Raw genomic sequence first — 15,996 nt, 5'->3', positions numbered from 1 at the left:
TGCCACCTGGTCAAGCCCTTGTCATTGTGGGTGATTAGGGGATAGAGCAGAGGGTGGGAGCACCCTGCCTGTCTCTCTTTATGTCTCAGATAAATTAATTAAAAAATTGCAAACTGTTATGTTTCATCACTTTCTCCTCATCACCTCAGGCCTTTTCCATTCATAAATGGCATTACCATGATTGTACTTAGACCTGGTCCCACAGTCTCCACTTGTCACCTGTAGTCCCAACTACATGGGGGCCATTGCTGTGAACTGCTTGCTTTCCTCGGGCCACTCACAGATCCAGGGTCAGGAGCAGAACCCTTCTGCTGGCCCTCCTGGGAAGCCCCTGGCTCAGCTGCTGGGACATGGCCTCCTCGTGCAAGGCACGGAACCCACCAGGGCGCTGCCTGTGGGCCGTCAGGATTAGGGAGAGTGCTCCGTCTCAGTGACCCTACCGAGAGCCTGTGGTGAGTGGGAGAGGGAAGGAGCACAACTAAGATTGGATCTGTATCCTGTTCTGTTGGCCCTAAGACAAGCCTTCCCAGTGTGAACTCAAAATTTTGTTCGCAAGGCGTTCTCAAGCCATGCAGCTCATCACCCTGGAAAGAAGCTAAGTCCTACACATCGGAGCATCCACTCTCTGGTCCTTTGGATTGTTTCAGGCACGGTTTGTCATCAGCTCTCCCAGGCTTCCTCTTTGAGCATGGGTAATCAAGATTGAACAATGCGGGCTTGGCACGGTAGCTTAGCAGTTAAAGTCCTTGCCTTGCACGTGCCAGGATCCCATATGGGTGCCGGTTCATGTCCCGATAGCTTCACTTCCCATCCAGCTCCCTGCTTGTGGCTCGGGAAAGCAGTAGAGGATGGCCCAAAGTCCTGGGATCTGTACCTGCATGGGAGACCCAGAAAAAGCTCCTGGCTCCTGGCTTTGGGTTAGCTCAGCTCTGGCCATTGCGGCCACTTAGGGAAGTGAATCAGTGGATAGAAGATTTTTCTGTCTCTCCTTCTCTGTAAATCTGACTTTCCAAGAAAAATAAATAAATCTTTAAAAAATGAACAATCCAGCTAAACATGATACCATTTCATCTTCTGTGATATATAGTAAATAGCCTGCCATGGTATAATCATGGGGTGGGGGATGTTAGATCCCATCCAGGGTGATGGTTGCACTTAGGGCTGTGTGTCCCCACACGCCCCAGGTCAAATGCAGTTTTACCAGGGTCAGGTTGGGCAAGGAGAATGTTAGGAGCTTGGCTTCTGCAGTGGACAGGCCCAGCTCTGACACCCAACGGAGCTAAGGGTTTGAAACGGTCCCACTTTGAATAAAGCAGCTTAAAAGCAGACAGGAACCAGCTGCATGGTCTTAGATGGGTGGTGCTAGGCAATGTGGGGGACGGTTATAACATGAGGGGAGTTTTTTTTATTTAAAAATGTTATTTGTTTGGGGGGGGCAGGCGCTGTGACGTTTCAGGTTGTAGCATTGGCATCGCATCTGGGCTCCAGCTCAAATCTCAGCCACTCCACTTTCAATCCTCTCCCTGCGCACGTTTCTAGGAAATCAGGCGAGGATAGTCTGAGTGCTCGAGCACCTGCACCCATGTGGGAGACCCAGAAGAAGCTCCTGGCTCCTGGCCTGGGACCCAGCGAGCTCTAGCCATGGTGGTCTTTAGGGGAGTGAAGCAACAGATGGAAGATCTTTCTCTCTCTTTGTAACTCTGCCCTTCAAATGAATAAACACATTTTCAAAAGCGAGAAAGTACTTATTTTCATTTTACTTGAAAAACACAGAAAAAGAGCTCCTATCTGCTGGTTTACTCTCCAAATGCTTGTGATAGCTGCAACTGGGCCTGGGAGAGGCCAGGGACCCGGAATTCCAGCCTGGTCTCCCATGTGGATGGCTGGGACCCAAGCTCTCCAGCCATCATCTGTTGCTACAATCCGGTTCCGAGCAGAACCGGAGCCCAGGTACCCGGATGGGGGATGGTAGGCATCCCAAGCAGCGGCTTAGCTACAGAGCCTGCCACCTGCTCCAATGTGTCACCAAATTTCATGGCCACGTGAGGTCTGGCACGGTCCTACCTCAGTCAAAAGCTTCCTGCGTTCCTCCTGCAGGAATTTAAACAGAATTCAAATCTGGAAGCTTCCCTCTGAAGGAGAGCAAGCGGGATTCACAGCACAAGTTCCTCACACTCCCTCCTTCTTGCCCGATTATCTGACACCGTAGGCTGTTCCAGAAATACCATCCAAAGCCCTGACTTCCCTCCACGTCCCTCGTTCCCAGCTCTGCAGGCCAAACCCCCAGGCCCCCCCCCCCCCCCCCAAAGAAGCCTTGAAACACCATCTTCACTATTCAACACCACGAAGAAAGTCCGAATACCCGCAAGTGTGCGAAATGCCAGATCCAGAAACAGTGAAAGACTTACGCTTAGTTAGTCACCCTCAAAAGCAGAATTTCAAAACCCAAGTTGGCGGGGGGAGTATTTGGTCTAGCGGCTAGTGTCTTCCTTAGAGCTTAGGCTTCACTCTCGACTCAGCTTCCTGCTAATGTCCCCCGGGAGGCAGCGGTGATGGCTGAGTCACTGCGTTCTAACACGCACGTGGGAATCCTGGGTAGAGTCCCCAACTCCCAGCTTTCACTGGTGTTTTGGTAATGAACCAACGAGTGGGAACAGTTCTCTGTCTTTGAAAAAGTTTATTTACTTATGTATTTGAAACATAGTGTGACAGAGTAAAATCTGGAAGGAAGAAGGGAGAGGGGAGAGAGAGATCTTCCATCTGCTGATTCACTCCCCAAATAAACGCAACAGCCATGGCTGGACCAGGCTGAAATCAGGATCTTGGAATTCCATCCAGGTCTCCTTTGCTCATGACAGGGACCCAAGCCTTTGAGTCCTCACCTGTTGTCTGGGAGCTCTTTGTCTATTTGCCTCCGTGCTTCTCAAAATACAAAAATAAAAGACTCACTAAAAGATTTTGGGAGCCGGATGGCCTTGACGGCTTGGAGCCGGATGGCCTTGACGACTTGAAGTTGGAAATGGCTCTGACCCATTTGCCAGCGTTGACTGTGCATATCTCTTTCTCCCTGAGTTTGGCTCCAAGTTGCTCTTGTCATGGATAGCTGTAACTGAGCAAGTTTCCGTCTGGAGGGCTAGTTGTACACATTTCCAGCACTGCACTGTGCATAGAATGAGGCTGTGTAAAGCATTATCCCCACTTGGATGTCGGTTCACACGCTACCATGTTGGTTACCGTGCAAGATGGGAAATGCTATACAAACCGAGAGGAAGCTTCTATTTAGTGTACAGTGTTTGCTGAATCTAACAAAAACAAAACACGGGGCTCGTTTTTATATGCTTTGCTTCTTAGATGTCCTTTTAGCTAGTATTTTTTTTATTGCATTTTACCAAAACTCTGATCTATAACAGGTTGAAGCTCAAACAGAATGGATGTTCATCAGTAGACGGTGTGAAACGCTCTGATGTTGGATTCTGCAAATCCAAAGAACATATTATAGAGACAGGCAAGGTGTGCTCCTCTGCTTCCAATCCAGCTCCTTGCTAACGTGCATGGAAAAGCAACAGAAGATGACCCATGAGCTTGGGCTCCCGCCACCATGTGGGGAGACCTCGAGCAAGCTCCTGGCTTCAGCCAAATCCAGCCAAAACCATTGTAGCCATTGAGAAGTGAACCAATGGCTGAAGGATCTCCCGGTCTCTCTAAAATAAAATCAAATCTTAAACAAAAAAAAAACAGAACATATCTGAGAGCTCATTTGAACCTGTAGTCTATTTTAGGGAGCATTTATGAAGAGAGCAAAAGAGAAAAAGTGTGAAGGGAAAGGACAAAATCTAGAAGCCACTGCAACAGCCCAGACTAGGACAGCTCGGGCTTGTGGATTTTGCATCAGGTCTGGCGCCTGTTTCTGCAGAGGTGTGTGAACTGACTGTGGTATCTGCAACAGCGGGGGTGAGGGAGCTTGCCCCAACATCTTGTTCTGGCCACTTCTCTTTAACAGAGAACTGCAGGATGCTCTGAGAAGAAGAAACTGCATCTTAAGAGCGAGGAATAAAGAGAAGGGTGTTTGAGAAGGAAAGCAGGTGCTCCGTGTTTTTTGGAGGGCTGCTCGGTGGCTGATGACAGGGCTGGTTGAGTGTAGGGTCCCAAGGGAAGCCGCCCGGGCAAGAGCTCCAAGATGCAGGATGGCCCATTCAGCCAGCGGCTGGTGTACGCAAGCAGCCCATCTTTGGCTGAGAAGTTAGAGAAAAGGTGGCACTGTGTGGCAGGAGGCTGGCTCAGGTGACTAGAGCAGGCATCACTGGAATCATGGCAGCTTCTCACGGACAGACAAGCCCAACATGGGTTGTCCTCTCTCCACGGTTGCTCAGTGCCACCTTGGGACCCTGACTGCAGGAAACCCACTGTTCCCTGACTTTAGCTCTGGCTCTGAACCTCCAAATCCATGAACTGCATCTCCCCCTCCCCCCCCCAAAACCCTATCTTTCTAAGTAACATGTCTTGGATGCTTTACTGGAGTAAAAAAGGATTAAGACAAAGCGCCGAGCCAGGGGAGCAAGAGATGGCGAATTCGTTCAGGCCCTTGAAGTGCTACTAGATGTTCCTCCTCTCCAGGGAGCAAACCCTTACTCCGGATGGGACAGTGAGCCGTGACCGCTAGTGAGCAGACTGCAACATTCCCATTTGACTTGATACAAACATTCTAAGGTGCAGGGCCAGGTGATGGCAGCCCTGAGTGTTGGAATGCTCAAGCTTTCAAACCCCCGTCATTTTACTAGCTCAGACTGCTTCTATTCACCCCCCAAAAGAATCCAACAAAGCCCAGCGTTTCCCAGGAGTGACGCCTCCATGCAGAATGCTCAGTGCTCCACAGGAACTCAGGCAAGAGCCAGAGAAGGAACAACTGAACCTGAAGGGGCCCACACAGGGTGCACCAGCTGCAACTTTTCCAAGATTGCAGGAAGCAAGCACATTGAGCACAGCTGTCTCGGTGCTGTTCGGGACACTCTTATCTCCTGGCGCAGTGGCTGGGTTTGTCCCCGAGCCACTCCCGGGTCCGACTTCCTGCTAGTGCGCACCTGGCAAGCAATGGTGATGACTCAGGCTGCTAGGTCCTCGCAGCTCAAGTGGAAGGTCGGGGTGGAGCTCCCAGCTGCTGGCTGCAGCCCGGCCCAGCCCCGGCAGTTGGGGGGCGCATCAGCAGATGGGAGCTCTCTGCCTGTTGCACCGTTTCTCTCTGCCTTTCAAACGGATGGAAATAGCTCAGAAAGCAACTCTACAGAAGAAAAATGCACACGACTATGTTGTTGCAGACTGTTCACAGCAGGCCACCCAGAGTGTGGTGGTCAGCTGCCCGGCAGGGGACGCGGAGACCGCGGGGGGCGGTGGAGACATAGTGTGCCATTGGCCTCCGCTGGAGGACAGGCTCCCAAGAGGTGGCTGACTTCCACTGAAGTCATCTTCCACGGAAACCGCAAAGATGACACACTCATCCTCCCTTTACAAAGTAGAAAAAGCTGTGTGTGTGTGTGTGTGTGTGTGGGCAGGGTGGGCAGACTACTGGCTGGTCCCTAGTTACCAGTATTCCAGACACTTCCTAATGCCAGATAAATGCCCAAGCCTCGGCGTGTCTGGCTTGGAGATCTATTCAGCTGATAATCGCTGCCTCTTTTGGGGAGAGCGGCTGTTGACTGGATGAAACACGACATTGTTCTCAGAACGGGTTGTGGGGGAGAGACTGGGAAGGTTTGTTTCAGAGTCACAGGTTTTTTTTTTTTTTTTTTTTTTTTAAGAGGCACCCAAGTTGCTTTAACAAGTTCCTGCAAAACTCTGGGCTTCCTGAACTGATGCTGTTTTGCACAGTGCGAGTACTGTACAAAGCTCCAGGCAGGGCGGGATCAGAAAGTGAGAGTCATTAAAAAAAAAAACTAAAAAGCCCCAGGCACTTGATGCCTGGAAATGATGTCAGAGACGGCCACTCCTCTGTTAGAACTACAACCAAACAATGCCGAGCAGCTGCTCCGTGAATGCCAGCGCCAACTCAGTTAAAAGAGCTACCAAGCCGACGACTCTGGGCTGCGCCCCTCTCGCCCACATTCTCCCCAAGCCCTTTCGGGAACCTGGCAACAGGTAACGTGGCAACCTTTGACTTATAAAATGGCAAGTGGCATAATTTCAGGGAACATTTTTTTTTTTTTTCCAAGCCAGCTGCCTCTCCATGACCACCGCTCCCCATTCCCCCACCTCCCTGGCTGGTCCCACCCAGCCCAAAGTCTGAGAAAACAAAGTGTAGCTGTAAGCAATCCTACTCGCGAGTGTCGCCTTGTGGCCAGGATCGGAACAGCATTTACGTACTCCTGAAATCCGCGGTTCAACTTCAAGGTGAGGCGCTGCTGTGAGAAGAGGGGGGACAACTCGGCCTTTTCGTCCAAAAAAGAGTAAGTCAAGAACTATGACTTTCTGCCTTTTAAACTTAATATCGTCACGAGAATATGACCGTAGCTGCAGGTTTAAAAAAAAATATATCTCTGCATTGCGTCGGGAGGGATTTTTTTTTTGTTGTTTCTGTTTCGAACCAGCTACTAGGATATAAATATATATATATTAGGTGGCAGATTAAAAAGCAAGAACTGCTGTGACGTTTTCCTTCCCAGTTCAAGGATTGCAGTGGATGGTGGTGAGGATTCATAACCAGGGAATGGGGGTGGGAGGACGGTTGAACTTGCCAGTTCTAGCGGAATTTGTACTTCCTCCAGACTCCTCCTCCCAGGCCAGACACTGCTAGTTCTTGGAGCCTGTTTACAAGGATTTAACTCAGGGTTTCCACATTGCAGGCCTGGCTTCCCAGAGAACATGCCTGCATGCCCCACCTTAACTCTTTTATCTCTGATCTCTGTGTGGGGCAAACACCCACCCAGATGCCAAGGGCAGCATTTTTGACCTCCCTCCTTCCCTCCGCACAGGTGCTCCCTTGCCCATGGGGGCTGTGGACCAAGGATAACTGTGAGCCACTCAGGTCGTTGTCCGAGAGAGAGAGAGAGAGAGAGAGAGAGAGAGAGAGAGAGGTGACATCTGTTGCACGTCGCTTTGGAAATCTTCCCTGGAAACTAAGGAGGTTGAGATCAAAGTAACTGCTCCCTTTAGAAAGTTTCATTCATTAACTAAATTAGAGGACATTACACCATGATGGGGAGGGTGTCGGTTCAGAGGGCCCAGATCCAGGGCTAAGGTCTAAAACTTTTCATGTGAAGTTTTACTGTAACTTGCCGATAAGTTAAATATTCGAAACAGAAGGTTTCCAAAGAATACATCTGTTGCTACTATGAGCCAAGACTAAAGGTGAAAAATTTGAGACTCTGAGTAAGAATCACTTGACCAGCAATGAAGAAAAAATATCTTCCCACGGCCAGGGCCGCCTTGTGGAAGCCAGGCTCCGGAGAACATCGGGTTTACTCACTTACAGAGCAGGGAAGGGTGTTGCTTCCAGCAGGGAATGCGAGCAGGATTTCACGGCTCATTTTCCCAGCCTTTCCAACAGGTGCTATTGAGTCATCCGTGTACACAAGCGGCCGCTTGGTCGTTTCATCTGTTGGGCTTCAATTTCCATTTGTTTCCATGACTTGATGAAGTGATTGCTAACCCTGAGTCAGATACATCACTTCCGCTTGGATTATTTAAAAAAAAAAAAAAACTAAACACATGTAACAATGTGTGTGTTTTGCAAAATGTGTCCTGGCCAGGTCGATGGATCTTCCTGGGTTGAATGGACTGTTTACAGGAGGGGAAGATCTGGGGCCCAAGGTCAGCTACAGGATTATATAAGGTTTCCTGTTTGGGCAGCTGGTCCACCAGCCCCTCAAGTGAGACCAGGATAGGTCTCGTTGGAATTCAGGCTGGTTGGGGAGGGAAGCAAACTTTTCTCTTTGGTTTTTCTGTGACCAGTTTTCATGTTGTGTCTGCTATCCCTTCTCAGCAACCAGATCCCATATTCCCTGCCAGTGGCTTTTCCCCCTGACCGGACGACAGGAATGTGTTCACTAGGAAGCAGTCAGCGCAGGGCACGCGCTGCAGCCTGTCTCGGTCACGGATGTCGCTTGGAACACGTGTGGGACATAGATGTACCTGAAGCACCTGGGGGAATGAACAGGGGAGAGTGAGTACTTCCTGAAGGAAAAGAAAAAGGGGCTACTTGATCAGGAAAGGGGGGTTCCTCAGGGTAAATAAATGCCCCAGCGAGGCCACCTCCGTGGCACCTGCCACCCTACGCTGCCTCCTCGGAGCCCGGCGGCTCCGTATTGGTGAGCTGTGCATTTGCACCTTCAGTCCACCCTGGAGACTTTTCCCAGTGCCCACACGGTGCATTGCGACAGCCACTCACACTGCGTTCACCCTGTAGATCTCTCAAGGCACCTAGAGAGGACTGAGAAGGCGCGTGAGGGTGTGCCCAGCTTCTAGGCACAGAACATGTTGTTTCATGGAAGGAAGTGAGTATCTGCAGGTTTTCATACCAGGAGTCCCAGCACCAGGTCCCCACAGGCAGGGGGGCGATTGTACCATCTTTGATCATCAACGTGCGCTTTTGTGTGGCACTGGTCAAGTGCCAGCCTAATTCAAGTATGCCAGCCCCCCAACTTTGGACGTGGAGCTGGTGTCTCAGGTCCTAACCTCCTGTTAGGATGCCATCCATTTACTGTCCTCCTGCAGAGTGTCACCCACGGGTGCCTGCTGGTGACCGTGGAGGGCCCTGGTGTGTTAGCAGCCCTTTCCTGCACAGCCGTTTCTCTCCTTGCTCCTACTGCTCCTGGGACTTGTTCGCTGCTGCTTTGTCTGCTTGCACACAAGTGGGATGATGGAGGGTCACGGGGCTTCCTTCACATCCAGGGTGTCACCGCACAAGCCACATCATCATACAATGGGATGATGGGGACCAGAAACAACGGACGAATCTGCAGTGGAATCCCGCAGTCTCCTGCCTCCCAGCTAGGTCTGGTGAAGAGACAGAGAAATGCTTGAATACGTTCCTCCCCAAGGGTAACTAATGACTGTGGATAGAAACAGGGTACAGGGTGCCAGCATAGAGAGCCGATTGGTCTTTCTTCAAGAAGGGAGAGGCGGTTGCACATCAGGACTGGGCATATCCAATGCCAAGCCAGGGCGGCTGAGGTCTAACTGACACTTGGATTACCAGTAGTCCCTGCTCCCTGGCAAACCGCCCACCCCCCGCCCCCCCGCTGTGTGTTGCAGGGAGGGTTGAGTTAGCTGAAGCTGCAGCTCCAAGACCAGGAGCTGTAGGGGAAGCTTCACCCAGAACCTGCGTGGGCTTCTGCCCCAGGCAAACTCAACCCTGAGCAGGAGGAGGAGGATAATGACCTGGGCCTGGGAGCCAGGCCTGTGGGAGGTATCTGCACTTAGGCACTTAATTATTCATCCAACTCCCCCCTCTTTCCTCCCGAAGCTCCCTCTAAAGGAATCATGGGAAATACTGTCTGAGTTAGCCTTGTGGTCCTGTTAGTAGCAGCCCACTTGGACCAGAAAGGCTCCACTGCCTTGCAGACACTCAAAGAACAGTGTTGGTACTTTCAAAGGATGCCTCATGTTCCAACTGCGTCCCTGAGGAAGAGGTGGGCAGACTCAAGGCCCCCAGCAGACCTGTCTGCCACCCACTCTCAGGACTATTTAAAGTGTTTTTCAAAGCCCACCTCCTAGTTAGGTGCCTGTTATTTGCCAAAAGTCAATCAAAAGGAACCTGGGTAGCCAGTGAGGCCAGCAGTGAAACCTCTATGAGTTTGCTCTCCAGCACCCTCCTCCCCCCTCTTCCTCCCCCACCACTGAGGGTTTAATAATAAAGCCAAATGCTTTCATTGGAGTCTCATTAAATTCTTACTGAGGTTATGATCTCAATGCTGCAGATGGAAAGGAGGCTCCGTCGCTGGCTCGTCTAAGTTTGCCCAGGTGGAGTCAGACTGGAATCGAACTCGTTCCCACCAAAACCTTTTTTTTTTGTACCTTTAATTTTTATTTTAAAACATACTTGTCAGGGAGAGAGAGAGAGAGAAAAAGGGAGATACCATCTATCGTTTTATCCCCGAAGGTATTCAGGTCTCCCACACGGGTGTCAGCAAGACCCAATGACATGAGCCAATACTGCCGTCTCCCCTGGTCCACACTGGCAGGAAGCTGGCTCCCTTCTTACACGTGGAAGAGCTGCCTTCTCTTTCTAAATGGAAGGTTCTGTGAGCTGGCTAGGTCCCTATCTGGAGCCAGATAGAGCCAGACGTGCCTGGGAGTGAGGACTTTGCTAACACATTGCTCACTCAGCTGGCACAGGAGCACCAACTCCTTTATTACCTTTGCAAACCTGTGTGCAGACTGAGGTGAGGGTGTGTTGCCACACCGCACACAGCTCCAGGACCAGGACTTGCCTCATGGTCTCCAGGATTGCTAAAGAAGGAGCGAGGATCGAAGGAAGAGCTTGGAGTGGCCAGAGGGCCCCTCAGGGTCCTCCCGCAGAGGAACCCCTGCTCCTCATGCTCCATGCAGTGGACCACTCAGTGCTGTGGGTTGTGCAAGGCTTTATGTCTTTATTTAAGATTTATTTATTTTTATTGGATGGGGAGATTTACAGAGAGGAAGAGAGACAGAGAGAAAGATCTTCCATCTGCTGGTTCACTCCCCGAACAACTGCAATGACCAGAGCTGAGCTGCTCTGAAGCCAGGAGTCAGCTTTCTCTGCGTCTCCCATGTGTTTGTAGGGTCTCAAGGCCTTGGGCCATGCTCTGCTTTGTTCTCAGACCACAAGCAGGGAGCTGGATGAGAAGTGGAGCCTAATGCTTGGAGGTAGAGGATTAGCCAATTGAGCCATTGCTCTGGGCCTGGCTGTATGTCTTTAAAGAAAAGACAGAGCCAAAATGAGGCTTTATTATTCAAAAAGTAGACACTGAAAGTAAGTTAATTTTGGTGCAAAAAAAAAAATTTTAAAGAGCATCCATAGCTTTTTCAAAATATCCATTTTTTTGAACTTAAAAAAAATGTATTTACTTGTTTGCTTCAAAGGTAGAGCAACAGAGATCTCTTCCATCAACTGGTTCACTCTCCAAATGCTTGCGCCAGCCAGGGCAGGGCTGTGCTGAAGCCCGCAGGAAGCTGGATCCTAAGTGGGGTAGGAATCACCATAGCCGGGACTGGATGTGCCACTCCAATGTGCGATGTGAGTGGTCCCAACAGGTCATAAACCACTGTGCATCCACACTCCCCATCCTTCCTGACTTCCTCGGTTGGGTGTCTGGATGTTCGTAGGTTTCTCTGTCGGAGGACGTCAACTGGATATCATTTGCAAGAGAATAACCGAGTGGATATCATTTGACAAAACGAAGAGAGACTCCCTCTTGCTATTGAGATATAAATGCATCAAACTCTCCTCTCTTGTGCCTACAGGACCCTCAGTCCTTACAAGTCTGATGTTGTTAATAAACTTAGTCCACGGGTATTACCGGCTCCGTGCACCGAGTCCGTCGCTGCCAGACAGTGAACACTCCTCACGCTGGTCGGGTTTCACACATCACCCTCAGAAAACACACTCTGGTGCTTTTTATTGTCTCGGGAATAGGGCTTTTAGCCATTCTCTCCCAAAGTGTGCAATACTGTGTGTCTGGGGTCAGATGTACCCTGGTGGAAAATAACGTTTGCAAAGGGGGCGTGCCTGATTCTGCTGAACTCTGCCCCGCCCTTTCTTTACCAACCCCTACCCTCAGGCTACAGTCTGACCTGGCCCACGGTGATTTGCACTGACAGGAGGGCAGCGGGTGCTAGGGCCTGGCCGGGCTCTGGCTGATTTGATGTAGCCCAGGTCACTGGCCTGAGCGTTGATCTGTGTCAGGCACTGTTTATGGGTGCAAGCTCTAAGTCCGTGTGCAACTTGAAAATCATTTCAAAAGAGCATGCTTCCTCACAATTCCAACGCCTGGGGTACCTGACATCCACCCGACACGGCTTGAATAAAGCATCAATAGACAGAGGATTAACTTACAAAGTTCCCAGAAAATGGGATCAAAAAGGTAGAATCTCCAAAACTTCATGCAAAAAAAAAAAAAAAAAGAAGGCTAATTGTGGCAAAAACTGCATGAGACTAAGGATTTTTTTTTGCACCAAAATAAACTTGGGTTTGAATTCCATGATCTGTGAACTTTCTGAAGTAGGCGTGTGTGTCCCAGGCAAAGGGCGAACCTGCACGTATCAGGGCTTAGATCTTAAACAAACCCTGCACTGTCTGCTGCTATGGAGTTCCTTTCAGTGGCTTTACACACAAAGGAAAGGCTATCTAAGTTTTAAAGCCAGGGTCACCTTGAAAACTTCTCCACAAGCCCTGAAATGCTGCTGCACCAAGAGATTTTGGGATCTCCTGAGTGGGGCTGGCGTGGAAGCCTCACATTCCAGCTGTGCGCAGTGGGCTCCTGGGGGCAGCTGACCCACGCAGGATTTTCTCTGCTTTGTTTAACGGCCACTTTGGTTGCTAGTGGAACCCAACCGGACAGGCTCCTTAGGAGCAGGAATGCGGAAAACGTTGAGAAAAGTCGAGCGAGTCTTTGGATCGAAGTTAACTATCCATAAAGGGTTGGAAAAATGGATCGCAGGAAAGGGTAGCGTTTGAATGGCCACAGCTCCAAGGTGCAACCCTTTGCAGCTGTAGATAACCTTGTCAGGTCGCCCGATAAAGCCACGTCTTGTCACCCGCAGGCACCTGGCTGAGAGGTAATAAAAACGGTTGCCTTATCTTCTAAGGGTGGGGCTAGGCAGACCACAGCCTGCAGTAATTATAGTAAACTGAAATTGCCTGTCCTTCACCAGGAAGAAAAAAAAAAAACAGGAGCGGGGGAGGAGGAGGAGGGATTGAGGAAGAAAGGAAATTGTTTGTCTTTCTCCTTGGGTTTGAAAAAGAAAGCCAACAAAACAGCAAGAAGTTTTCCTGGGAGTGAGAAAAACAGCCTGGCCAGACTGCCCTCACCCGGGGTTAACAGCATTGTTGACAGAACTGTCCCACGTGACGGCCAGGAAAAGAGGCTCACACAGCTGAAAATTCAAGCAATCTTCTTAGGAGCCCTCCTTTCTAAATGTAAATGACTGAGTCATTGCTTTGCTAAGGCGGGAAGCGAGTTACCCTCACACTGAGTGACTCATTCTTTGCTGTTAGCGCCTGCTGTCGGATAAAGCGTTTTAGCCCAAGCAGCAACAAATCTGCTTTAAAGACGGGCACAGCCAGAGAATTCCTCTCTTGCCGGCGTGAATGCCATCCACACAAAAGAGCTCCTGTTGACATCTCGTTTACAATCTCCCCCAGGACACAGGCAAGACCGTTTCAATAAACCCAGCTCTGAAGCACTGATTGTTCCAAGTCTTCAGCTAGCCACAGGCTACCACCACTCCCTATGGTTTTGCAAAATAAAAGGTTTTTAGGTGTGTGTGTGGGGTGGAGGGGGAACCTGTGAAAACTGTGAGTAGAGGCTGGGGAAGGGAAAAACAAAAGTTCTGGGTGTGCGTGCAGGGAGAATAAAGTTCATGGCATTTCTCTTTTTTCTGAGGAGAGCACCAGAAATATCTGTACTGCCGATTGGTGGTATCTCGACCCCGTGCCAACACGGCGGCACTCCTGCAGCAGCTCTGCTGAACCAACGGCCACGGCTGAACCTGACCTCTTCCCAGCCTCCCAGCAGCCCCGACGGCAGCTGCAATGACCCACAGGTGGGTATTTACAGCGGCTGCTTGTTTCCCTGGGCACCGGTAACTCAGCCGCTCTCCAGTCCCGGTGGAGCTTTTGGGATGGACGTGGCAGCCACTCTTTACCTCTGGGCTCTCTCGTAGCCTCTTTATCCTGTTGTTGCCTCTTTTTAAATAAAGGTTGACGTTGCCTGGAGTTGTGTGATTGCTTTCCAGGGATGCAGTGGTAAGTTTCTAACTCCAGGTTTCCTAAGTGCATGTTGTTTTAACACCCCCGCACCCAATGGATTAACCTTCCTGGGCTCGGCACCTCAGTCCCTTCTTCATCCCTTGATCCCGCTGGCACTGTCCGTGTCACCTTTAACTTCTTTCCGGCCTTGTTTCCTCTCTTACGTCCCTCCTGGGATCCTGCCACGACCTCCTCTCCTGAATCTCAGAGCAGCTTTCTCCAGTTCTGGGTTTTGATGCAGCCATGGGTCATGAAATCAGCGGAGGTGAGTCATACAGTGTCGCCCTCTAGACGGCGGAAGCAGTTAAAGGGAATACCCGCGGACCTGCCTCGCGGAGACTTGCTGCGTCTCCTGTGTGTGCAAGGTGCACGGCCATTCTGAAGTGTATGTTGTCTGTGCGTTGAGAAAAGACTTGCGAATCGCTCACATGAAGTCCGTCTTGTCCTTGTTCTCCTACAGCCAAGACCGGAAGAACAGCCGACAGCTCCTGTCACTCCTGTGTGCAAATCTGCCCTGGGGTAAAGGATTGAGGGTTTTGAAGATTCCAGAATAACTCTTCATTGTCCTGATCGCTGTAACCTCTCGTGATTCCATCCATCAAGTTCCCTGGCTCCGTACAGGAAATTCACCCTTGTGGGAAAATTCGTTGCTCCTCTTCTTGACGTTATCAATTTAGGTGTCACTTGGTCCAGGAAGACATCTGGAATGCCCTCCAAATGTCAGGTTTTCACACTGATACTTTCCTGACAGCGCATTTTAGACATCATAATGTCTTCCCAGTTGTCTGCCAGAGCTTGGCTGCAGGTAGTCCTTCAGGAAATGCAGGTTTAGGCTGTGCTTGAACAGTGCAGACTTCTTGTGTAGTTATTAGAAAGCAACCTAGCTTTTTTAAAAAAATTATTATTAATCTTTTATGCTTATCTATATCCAGTTCTTTGGCCTTCCAAATGCAATCTAATGCATTTTCAGATTTCCTCGGCTCCTCTTGAAAGTGACAGAACTCGGACAAGCTGTTTGTCCTTTGTGGATTCCTTCACCCTATTGAAGTCTCAGCTCCTTTACAGGGGAATGCAAGGGTAGAATTCAGTAATGCCTGAGAAGGCTTTGGCCTTCTGGTTTGAACTCTCTTCTCCTGAGGACAAGAGAGATCAAGGGACTTTCCCAAGGTAAAAAGCTTTTTTGGGGGATGGCGGTGCAGGGGAGGGACTTGCCTTCCTATAGAGCTTTTCTGAAAAGAAAGCGACCGACAGAAACAAAAATGTTTAAGTGCCACTAACAAGTCTGTATGAGGAAAATTTATAAAAGTAGTGAAAGGAACTTAAAACACAAGCTCCATAGCGAAATGACAGAGACCCTGCCGAAGCAGGTCCTACATCTTATCAAATCCTCTCACTGCAACTAGAATGGAGAAATGAACAGGGAACTGGCTCTGTGGCACTGCGTGTGAAGCTGCTGTCTGCCACGCTGAATCCCTTGTCAGAGAGCTGCTCTGAGTCCCAGCTGCCCCGCTGGTGTCCCTGGGCTGCTGGCAGGACATGGCCTACATACTTGCATTCTTTCCACTCCTGCAGCAGACCAGGATGGAATTCCAGGCCCCCGGCTTCAGGCTAGCCCAGCACCCTATGGGGAATGAAACAGAAGACACAAGCTTGCTTTCTCTCGCTGTCTTTCCAAATAAACGAAGAAATCCTGGCTAAAAAGTGTAGCAATAATCAGATCTCCTTTTCCAAAGGGAAGAATTTTGTGTATGCTGAGTTCTTAGCACGTGGATACAGTGAGAATGTTCTAGTGCCATTCCCGCAGCTGAGGCCCAGCTCCCGCAGCACGGACACTTCTCTAGGGTGAAAGGCCATCTCCCCAGGAGCAAATGGGGCCTCCATTCTTGTGCCCTGTTGCTCCTTCTCCTGCCAGAACCACACTAAAGGCTAGGCTTCTGTGCCTGTGGTGTTTGCATGTGGATGCCTTGCTGCATCAAGTAGAAATTCAACAATCACATCCCTTCCTTTGGGGGAAAACTCAAAAATGAACGATACTGCCAGCTGGGGCTAGAAATGAT

General features: G+C 50.1%; 1 protein-coding gene and 1 long non-coding RNA gene across 11 annotated transcripts in view; one reads left to right on the top strand and one right to left on the bottom strand.

The window, feature by feature from the left end:
• The window catches only part of LOC121166533 (disks large-associated protein 1), a 316,740-nt gene that overhangs the window by 67,794 nt on the left and 232,950 nt on the right, over nucleotides 1-15,996 (bottom strand). The gene's annotated exons all lie outside the window — the stretch shown is intronic.
• Nucleotides 5,926-14,591, top strand: LOC121166534. Its single transcript, XR_005885428.1, has 3 exons — nucleotides 5,926-6,437; nucleotides 13,580-13,734; nucleotides 14,400-14,591. It is a non-coding gene; the product is annotated as an uncharacterized LOC121166534 (long non-coding RNA).

Source organism: Ochotona curzoniae, unplaced genomic scaffold, assembly GCF_017591425.1.
Source record: "Ochotona curzoniae isolate NIBS_2020 unplaced genomic scaffold, NIBS_Ocur_1.0 patch170, whole genome shotgun sequence".
In the NCBI taxonomy this organism is placed as follows: domain Eukaryota; kingdom Metazoa; phylum Chordata; class Mammalia; order Lagomorpha; family Ochotonidae; genus Ochotona; species Ochotona curzoniae.
Note: the sequence above shows the minus strand (reverse complement) of the source record. Positions and strands in the feature narration are given on the sequence as shown.